Raw genomic sequence first — 10,319 nt, 5'->3', positions numbered from 1 at the left:
AATCTAGAAGACCCAGGTTCAATTCCCCACTTTCTGCATCCTGAACTTCTCAAAAAAGAAAAGATACATTGAAGTTCCTGTTTGGTGTTGTTACTGCGATTTCTGGAATGGTAAACAAAATTCTGGGATTCTTAGGTGTTTTAAAGACACCCCCACCCCCCATCTTCAAACATGAACATTGCTGTCTTGGGTCATTGCCATAATAGTAAACACAATTCTAGGATTCTTAGGCATTAGTAAAAATATTTCTCAAAAAGGCTATGTTGTTTTTCATTTTCAGGTATTTACTGTCATAATAATCAGATGTCTTGTTTTTATTTGAGTCTCCTGATTTCCCAGGCAATGATATTTTGCCTTCCAGTTGGATCCTTGCAAGGAATCAGGAGAGCTCTCCCAGCCAATCACCACTGGAAACAAGTCCCAGAGAAGGAATTTGAACCAGATGGCATTTTCAGAAGAATGAGAAACCCCACCCACCAGGAAGCCCTTAAATAGAAGTAATAATTAAGGTACCCTAACAGTGCAGGCCCAGTGTAAAGTTATGTGTCTCATAGTAATTAGAGGATTGACTCATCACATGCAGTCACCTATACACATGCTCTAATTTTTTTTAAACTCAAACTATTTTCAAAGAGTTTTCAGTGGAGAGGGAAAACAATTTTTATTGTCAAGTCATTCAATATGAGATTAAATAATGAAACTGAGACTGAATAATGAAGCTGAGTACTGCTAGGAATTTTCTGTGGCTGCTGTCCTGCTGCAATTGTTATGAAAAAAAAATCTTGTTATAAACCAATCTTTCTCTGTCACCCTGGCATACCTCAAGAGAGGTATGTCACCCTGGCATACCTCAAGAGATGGTGATATGAATGAACAATACTGTCAAAAATTTTGGGGTTCATACAAAAACTGGCAACCCCTCTCCCTCCCCCCTTCAATGTATTGAATCAGTCATTCAAAGGAATCTGTGCATTATTTGCACAGAGGAAATCAACAGATATTCTAGGCATCTGTAATTTCCTTCCTTCCTTCCTTCCTTCCTTCCTTCCTTCCTTCCTTCCTTCCTTCCTTCCTTCCTTCCTTCCTTCCTTCCTTCCTTCCTTCCTTCCTTCCTTCCAGAATTGTTGGGGGCATAAAGAAATGAAGAAGTATTATGAACAAGAGGTTTTAGCACCATCTTGTGGCAAGACAATGAACTGTACATGTTTCCCAAATGAGTCTTTCTGTATTTGTCCCACTCACATTAGATAAGTGCAAGGTTGTTATTTAAAAGTGGCAGTGCAAAGTTCTCAGTTTTGTGGAGCTCTTGTGCACATTCTCAGAGGCTAGATTGTGAACTTGTTTGCAGGCTTCCATCTGGGAAATTATTTGAATTACAGTTACCATGTTACCTCTCTTAAATAGCTAATGCTTGAATAACTTCTAACACATGCATCGCTTTGGGCTGCATATTAAAACATCAGGTACAAACACATCAGCTAATGAGATGGCAGCTTACCTTATTAACAAGCATGAAACCACATTTGTAGCATGTCGGTAATGCATTACTAGCCAAGATATCAATGTCTTAGTTTTTCTGCATTTAACAAGAGCATACCTTTGTACCTCTCTCTGAATTGTTGTTTTCCTTTAGCAGAGCCTGAAAGGCACCTCTCCTTGGTCTAAATTCAACTTTGAAATATCTGGTTAGAGAAGCTTGAGCATCTCCTGATTTGGCTCCTGGCTCTACCATCACGAGCAGAGAGCCGATTGTTTGGTGGGCAGTTTGGGTTATTTACAAGCAGCTTGAACCCACTCATTGGATTACTTTATACATGGTGGACATTAACCCCTTCACACCATCATTTTGTTTCACTGTTCTCCATCACCTACTGTTTAAATGAAGAATGAACAAAAAGGCAATAATAAATATTGTGTATTTTTTAAAAAAACCTCTTATCATTTGGTGTTCATTTGTGTCTGATCAATATTATATTATATGTATTTAGTTTATTGGTTTTATATGCTGCCCTTCCCCTTGTGGACTCAGGGTGGCTTCCAACATATATCATAATAAATACAATACAACAGGTTAAAACCTAATCTAAAAACCAGATTGCGATAAAACACAATATGCTCAATAACATATAATTAAAAATCAAACAGTACGTTTCTTAGAATCCCAGCGGCTGCTATGAAAGTGTCAGTCTTTGATGGGTCACAGGATTCTTTTTCATTGCTCCATCTCAAGAAGTGATGAAACCTTCACACCTGCACATCTTTCCTACGGGAGGTCATAGCTACTTAACACATCTTGGATTGGCAGCAGTTTACACATGCTTCTTTTTGCACAGCTTCATGGGAGCTGTAGTTTTCTACCAGTTTTCTACCAGTCCTCCAGAATCATGTGATTATTTGACCAACCAATACTCTGGCGGCAGTATGCTGCACTAGCACAAAGGTGTGCACAAGGAAGAAAAAAATGAAGCTCTACCGCCACCATAACTGCGCAGCTTGAAAGCTGCTTGACGTGATTCTCATGTTGGGGGCTGCGAGGGGCTCTGAGAGGGGCATGCAGAAGGTGAATTTCTGGCATCTCCAGCTGAAAGAATCAAGTATTGTGAAAGACCTCTGCCCGGGACCCTGCAGAGCGGCTGCCAGACTGAGTAGGCAATACTGACCCCAGTGGATCAAACAATGTAGTATAAGGCAGCTCCGTGTGTTCATGTGACAAACAGCAAAAGAGAGATGTGCTGGAGACTTAGTTCAAGTTATTCCGGCTGTCAAAAATGGTATGTTTGTCCACCAAACATGTTTGCCGTGAAGTTGTGAGAATGTCTATTTCTTGTATCATTAGGGGACAGATTCTCCCTTTTGGGGGGTGAATTGCTGGGCATAGAAGAGGACTCCGAAGAGGAAGGTGTTATGCAAGCAATTTTGGCACACTGTTAGATACAGAGAGGAAAACCCTAGATGTTGCACAAGATCTCGTGCAAGCTGAACTATGCTAAATCTGTTCACATTTCCACATGTGCATTGCTGGATGGGAGCCAGGATTTCTATCTGGAAAATGGTGTGGGGGAAGGAAGAGCGGAACTCCCTCTGCCAGAGCCTGTCCCAAATGAAGCCTCCCTCATCGCTGCTTGTTAAGGTTTTTAAAAAATATGTTGGGAAATCCAGTCAGAGGTTTTCTGCATAATGTGCATGTTGATTTTTTAAATGTGTTTGCTGTGTAACTGCCGCCAGTACTAGTGTAACTTCAGCATTCCTGACCCAATTGAAGTTAGACCCCACTGGGGAGAAAAGGAGGGCTTAAGTCAGTGGTGGGATTCAAATAATTTAACAACTGGTTGTTTACAAGCACCATTTTAACAACCGGTTCTGCTGAAGTGGTGCGAACCTGCTGAATCCCACCACTGGCTTAAGTATCTAAATAAAACATAAACCAAGGGCTGGAATCCAAAGGGCTGGAATCCAACCAAGGGCTGGAATCCAAAGGGCCATGGGTTTTTTCAGGCCCTTCTTTGAGCTCCCTGTGACCATGAGAACATACTGCAGAAGGACAGAGATCCTCCAGATGTGGCATGAGCTCTGTGTCTGTGCAGCTAGAGGGATGCGTCACAAATATTTTGTGCAATACTTTGTGGGCTTTCTGCCCATAATCTCCTACTAAAATAACCCAGCTAGCACTTTAAAATTAAAGTTCTAGACTTCGTGGTTGCAACATGTTCTCAAATGGGATTAAGGGCCCCTGTCCATGTCCTGCAAGCACTCAGAAGTGTGGAGACAAAAACGTTGTGAATAATAAGTTGTGACAATCATTTCTTCAATCACCTTTTCCCGGAGGCAGAAAATAAGTACCATTTCTTTTCTTCAGTCTGCAGTTGACTCAGCGACCCATTCATGTGGAGAATCAAAAGGTTGATGGATATGGTGATGGTCACATCACTCCCTCGTGTCGTGCAAACTATAAATGGACATTCTTTATGGATAATTACCAACTTGATGGGGTGGGGATATAATCTACTGCCTGGAAAAGGGGAAAACATTGGAACATTCTTCCAGCAGGTGGCACTGTTGTTCTTCAAAAACAGCTTTCACTCCTCTCTTCAAAGATGGCTTCTTCTAAGTGTAGTGATGATAAATAGCTTCAGGTTTAGTCAGGCTCTGTGATTTAGGTCTCCCAAATAGTAAAACTAGGGGAACTTCTGAAAACTTTATATTTATGAAATGAGAAGAAGATGAAGCTAGGCATTTTCTTTTCCATCTCTGACAATCTCATTGTTTGGGATTAGTCCGCCTTGAACTCGTTTACTACTGTTTCATATTAGGAACTTGCATTCAGAAAATAATTAAACTCCTGGCTGAGTGTAACCTGCTTGTTAACCTTGGAAGAATGACTAATCAGAATGAAATTTCCTTTTGCTTTTGAAGCCTCAAAGTAACTAGGACAGCTCTAGCCATGGGGGGGGGGGGGGGGGGAGGGGTGAAGCCGCACCATGATTTCTATGGTGGAAGTCTGCATTTTCACTTTCCTGTTCTGTCTTTGTGTTTCAGGTGCTCTGAGCCTTTGAGGGTTAGGATAGTGGCAGAAAGGAAGAAAAGGAGGAGTTTGGATTTATACCCCACCTTTCTCGCCTGTAAAGAGACTCAAGATGGTTTACAAACTCCTTTCCCTTCCTCTCCCCACAACAGACACCTTGTGAGGTAGATGAGGCTGAGAGAGTTCTGAGAGAACTGTGACCAGCCCAAGGTTATCCAGCAGGATCATAGGAGCAGGGAAACAAATCCGGTTCACCAGATAAGAATCTGCAATTCATATGGAGGAGTGGGGAATCAAACCCAGTTCTCCAGATTAGAATCCACCTGCTTTTAACTGCTACACCATGGTGGCTCTCAATGATGATAAGAGAGACTCAGCAGATATGTACCTGATAGGGAGGCTGGCCAGCCAGAACATTTAGCTGTATCAGAATCACACAGGTTGCCTCCTGATCCAGGGTATGTTGATTCACTTTGCAGAGCTACTGGCTTGAGGAGAGCTCTCATTCTGCATAAGAAGGGGTGCTGTTTGGCTGGGCCATTCCAATGTTTGTTTTCCAGACTGATGCTGGTAGTGCGTAAATGCCTTACTTTCTGCCATGCTGGATAGAGGTCTTTGTTGAAATCTAATTCCTTTCTGAGAAAGCCTATTGCATGCCTGTTTGCTACTGGAATGACAAGGTGTAACAAGGAAAGGAAAGAGAACACGGGTGCTCATAATTTCAATAAGGAAACCTTTCCAACTATAGAATTTTATTTTGCCAAATCTGTGTGCAGTTCAGGGACTATACCTCTCACCTAAGGGAATTCTCTATGTATCAACCATTAAAATTCTCACTTTGCAAAGCTGGCAAAGCTAAAAAAAATTCAGTAGCAATAGACCCAAAATAATCTATGACTGGGAGAACCTTATGTGTGAATCAGCCCACTCATGTCTAACATGGGAGTACTGGAGTCAGAATGGGAGATAAGCAAGGGAGCAGAAAGCAGCAGGATTCATCTCTTAGGTTAGATCCAGGCTAGATGTTTAGTCATCTTAAATACTGGACATTGACTGATCTCAAACAGCATTCCAAAGAGTTTTTTTTTATTCAATTGGTGCAGCATTTCCCTTCCCTTTCAAAATTTTCATCTTCAAATATGCCAGAATGGGACACCTCTGAGTTCTGCAGGTTACTGTAATTGACACCAGGAAGGCTGCTTGATTTAGAAATCCGAAAAAGTTATACTTTTTTTCTCATCTTTTAAAAATAAGAAAGTCTATATGGAGTATATTACTTTTTTTGTTTTTTTGTAACGAGAACTTAGCAAATGGATAAACAGTGTTATTACAGTGTATTGTCGAAGGCTTTCACGGCCGGAATCACTGGGGTGCTGTGTGGTTTCCGGGCTGTATGGCCGTGTTCTAGCAGCAGTCTCTCCTGACGTTTCACCTGCACCTGTGGCTGGCATCTTCATAGGTGTGGGGGAAGGAAGAGCTGAGTAAGGGGTGGCATGCAAGGGAGGGGCTCTGGCATCTGGACATGGCCCACCCACCCTAGCGAAGGGTGGGGGAGGGGTGGAATGCAAGGGAAGGGGAGTAAGGGGAGGAAGTGAGAGGTAGCATGCAAGGGAGGGGAGGGAACACGGCCATACAGCCCGGAAACCTCACAGCACTCCAGTTTATTACACCTTTCATTCCAGTAGCAAACAATCCCCCAGTAGCAAAAAATCGCCAGGCAGACAGCTGCTGTAGTATAATAGCTAGAGTGTCATGATAAGCTTTGGGGCTGTCGAGAAGTTCAGTGGGTGACCTTGGCCATGACCTTTTCCTAGCCTTCCTAACAGATCTGTTGTGAGGATAATATGGAAGCAGTGAGAACTTGTGCACAGGCCCAGGCTTCTTGGAAGGATGGATTAAATATGTGGTAGGTTCTCAACAAATTTGTCTGTTAGTTGGTATCTTCCTGCTTTAATTTAGTTAGGTTTAACATTTTCAGCTATTGGCTAGGTTTTTATAAGTCAGAGACCTTGGGAATTTTACTATGAAATACCTTAAAGGGCATTTAACTACCTTTCTTGAATTTTCAGATGATGTCCTAAAAGGAGAAAAGAATTTCCCATAAAATACAGTAGGGGCTTAGCATGATATTGATCTATTAGCATTCTACGTGCTTTCATTCCAACCCGCTTGTGAAACATAGCTGTTTGAATATCTTCAGATCCTGATTGATCAGGAAATATGTTCTACAGCTATGATTTTCAAAACACCCAAGTGATGCTTTGTAGTTTTAAAAGCAGTCTTAATCGTCACTGACTGTCTATAGAAACGGACCTACGCCCTGTTGTAACATTCTTGAAGAAAAGTAATACCATCGTTGAGAGAATCATGGACTTACACTGAGATCCATTAATTGTCTGGTTAACTTATTACAAGGGATATGCCAGTTAGCTGGAATGAATTAATTTCATAAGTGGTCACTCTGCAAAAGTGTTTGGCACAGAGTATTGGAGAATATTGCCCATCTCATTGTTAATTGAATGGATGAACAACTTGTATGACTATGCTGTTATTATGACAACACACACAAAAGTTGCATTGGAAAGAAAGAGGAAGTAATTTTGAACTCGTTTTATCAATGACTAGTCAAACAGGGTTTCTAGCTCTGCAAATCTGAGATCTGTGTTAACTCTAGCAATGTTGGTATACATGTGATATATATACAAACTATGTAATATGTATCTTTCCTTTTCATATCAGTTTTTAATTAAATATAAATTTAAAAGGAAAAAGCAACCTAGGTGCTTAAATCAGTCCTATTATGCTCTGTAGCTGGTTGCTTTTCTAATCCTGTTAGAATCAGGTTGGTTCTTGAAGAAGATGACGACTCTGGATTTATATCCCCCTTTCTCTCCTGTAAGGAGACTCAAAGGGGCTTACAATTTCGTTTTCCTCCCCCCTCCCACAACAAACACCCTATGAGGTGGGTGGGGCTGAGAGAGCTCCCAAGAACTGTGACTAGCCCAAGGTCACCCAGCTGGCATGTGTTGGAGTGCAAAAGCTAATTTGATCCACCAGATAAGTCTCCATAGTTCAAGTGGCAGAGTGGGGAACCAAACTCAGTTCTCCAGATTGGAGTCCACCTGCTCTTAACCACCACATTATGCTGGCTCTTTCTTGTCTGCTGTGACTTATTTGTCTATGTGTTTTACTCATTGTTTTTAATTGTTCTGTATATATGTATTAGAAAAGCTTGTTTTAATGGTTTTGATTGCTGCCTACCTTGGAAATCCTAAGTCTGGTGGAAAGGCTAATTAAAATGTTTCAGTTAGTTAAAGCAATACCAGCCAGCCAGCCAGCCAGTGGGGTGCAATTCCTCAGTGGGGTGCAATTCAGTGGGGTGCCATTCCTCAGAGTCCACCCTCCAAAACATCCATTTTCTCCAGGGGAATTGATCTCTGTAGACTTGAGATCAGCTGTAATTCCATGTCTAACAAACTTAATTTTTATATCCTCCCACAGGAGTGACGCAAGGACCTGCACGTCCCTTGAATGAGTTGAAGTCAATTATTTACAGTTCAAGTCAATTGTCTACAGTTCTTCAAAAATCCAACACAAGTCATATGTGTCTTTAGTAGCTTGGGAATTCTTTACGCCCGAGTAAAAGTCTTATTCATAAACACAAAACGGAATGCGCTCCATGGCCGTTTTCAAATATTCTTCTTCAGTGTTCTTGCGTTCACTTCTATTGACAGTCTGGGATCTGAATATATATAATCATTGATAATAATAAAATAATTATAACATCATCCTTGTGTGTGTTTTTTACATCACTTTTTACAAACATGCATTTCAATTCTCTTAAAATAATTTATACTTCTATATTGGAGGGGGCACCCAGATATGAACCAGGGACCTCTTGATTTATGCTGCTTATTCATTGCTATGCCCGGGACAAATTGCAATTGTGTTTCCCCTGGGTACTGGCATTGGAACAGATAAAAAGATCCTTGAAGATACTGTGGTTGAAATTCTACATGCTCAGACTACTACAGCTCATAAGGTTCAATAAAACCATCTCCCCCTGCCCCTCCCTGCAATTCAATAGGCATTCGCATTTGGGCAGCAGGCCTACAGCTGAAACTGCGCCATTCTGTGTGGCTTGCTGCCCACGCTAAAGCTCCGAGGAAACTGGCATCTGGCTTTTCAACATGGGTGGACTGCCATGAAGGAAAGGTCATAGGGAGCCACTTACCTTGCCAAAGCCACACCAGCCAGGGCACCCCCAGCCCAAAGAGGAGAGCGGGCCCAATTGGCCTGAAGGCCCTTGTCTAAGGTACAACAAAGGGCATTCCTGGCTTGGATTACCGTGCCCACTGAGGCTTGGCCCTGCTTGGTGTGTTCAGGGCATACCTGGCTTGTCCTTCTCTGCGCCTGACATAGGCTTGCCTGGCACAGTGAAGGACAGCCTAGCCTTGCTGTATCTGGCCCAGTATCATGAGGCAGGACCCTAACATGGCCTTCTCCCACCCATCTGCATGGCTTGGCTGAGCAGTATGTGCTTGGGGCTGGCCTGGCAGGGTCTCCCTCCCTCCCAATCTCTTCTGTATTGATTTATAATGCCCTTTCCCATGAAAATGCCTCTTCCATGGTAGAAGGCAAGAAAATACCAATGAAAACGGGAATGAAGCATAATTAAATAGGCTATTTATCAATCCTGCTGGCTGTCTTGAGGAAGCTCGTTTTATCAAGAGTACTTAACCCTACTTTAGTACACTTCACACAAGGGTCTTCTGGCCCTCAGCATCTGTCCACAAGGGGTTCTTTTACAATCGCAACAAATTAAAGTGGTGCCTAATTAATAGTATTGACTTGGATGGATGGGCAAGCTCCCTCACATTCCTGTAAGAAAAGGGTTGCCTTCACCTGGATTATTAAGTCATGGGCGGTATACATAAAGTTAGATTCTGTGGAGGGTATACAATTTTAACCTGAGAAACCAAACAGTAACCCCTGAAAATGTGGCTGTACAATTAAAATAAGTTGGTGGACTTGGATTTTCCTTCCAGAAATTATCTGTCAAATATCTATCAAGCTCTAGCATTTTGGGCACAGAGAAACAAAAGACTCACCCTTCCCACCACAGGAAATGGCAGATATATCTGTCTGTCACACATTTTCCTAATTATCATAGGTAAGACACAGTTCTGAGGAATTTTTCTAAAAAAAAGAACAAATGAAAACTTGTGTCAAAATCACAGCAGCCCCCTACATACAAAAGGAAAGTAACAGGGTGAGATGGGGGGTGGGGAATGAAAAAGAGGTGATCCAAGCAACCTCAAAAATGGTTCCACACATTTTTAATACCGAATGCTTATTATTTGTCTATTTTTCTGGCCTGTTTTGAATATTCCACCAAGAAACAGAAGTAACAGTAATCACCACAATGATTAATAATTCAAAAAAAAAATCATAACAGAAAGATAGCCCAACTAAGGTTCTTAAAGGTATGAGAAAGTAATTGTAGTTCATTAGAGAAACCTTTGAAATCTGGACGTGAACAACATTATTTAAAAATGTAACATAATCACTGTGAAAGGAATGAAAAGACAGACTGTACCTTGCTTGAGGTTGTCCCTGCCACAATGGCCAACAAATGAGCACCTAGGGTGTTATCAGCTGTGATTTATCACCTATGCCACTGGGTCTATTAATACCTGCTTGGTCTGATCTTGTGCTTAGAAAGGGTGAAATACCCCCCCTCCTGGTTCTCATCTGCATTCTTCCTTGCCGTGGCAATCTCACTTTTGTGAGAATA

At 41.8% G+C, this 10,319-nt stretch overlaps 1 long non-coding RNA gene across 1 annotated transcript; it reads left to right on the top strand.

Moving 5' to 3' along the window:
* The first annotated feature begins 343 nt into the window (after nt 1-343).
* On the top strand, nt 344-8,310 carry LOC125432660. Its single transcript, XR_007244515.1, has 2 exons — nt 344-509; nt 8,024-8,310. It is a non-coding gene; the product is annotated as an uncharacterized LOC125432660 (long non-coding RNA).
* Nucleotides 8,311-10,319: the final 2,009 nt, after the last annotated feature.

The sequence above is a fragment of the Sphaerodactylus townsendi genome, linkage group LG05 (genome assembly GCF_021028975.2).
Source record: "Sphaerodactylus townsendi isolate TG3544 linkage group LG05, MPM_Stown_v2.3, whole genome shotgun sequence".
Lineage (NCBI taxonomy): Eukaryota > Metazoa > Chordata > Lepidosauria > Squamata > Sphaerodactylidae > Sphaerodactylus > Sphaerodactylus townsendi.
The sequence above is the reverse complement of the archived record's forward strand: the minus strand, read 5'-3'. Positions and strand labels throughout refer to the sequence as shown.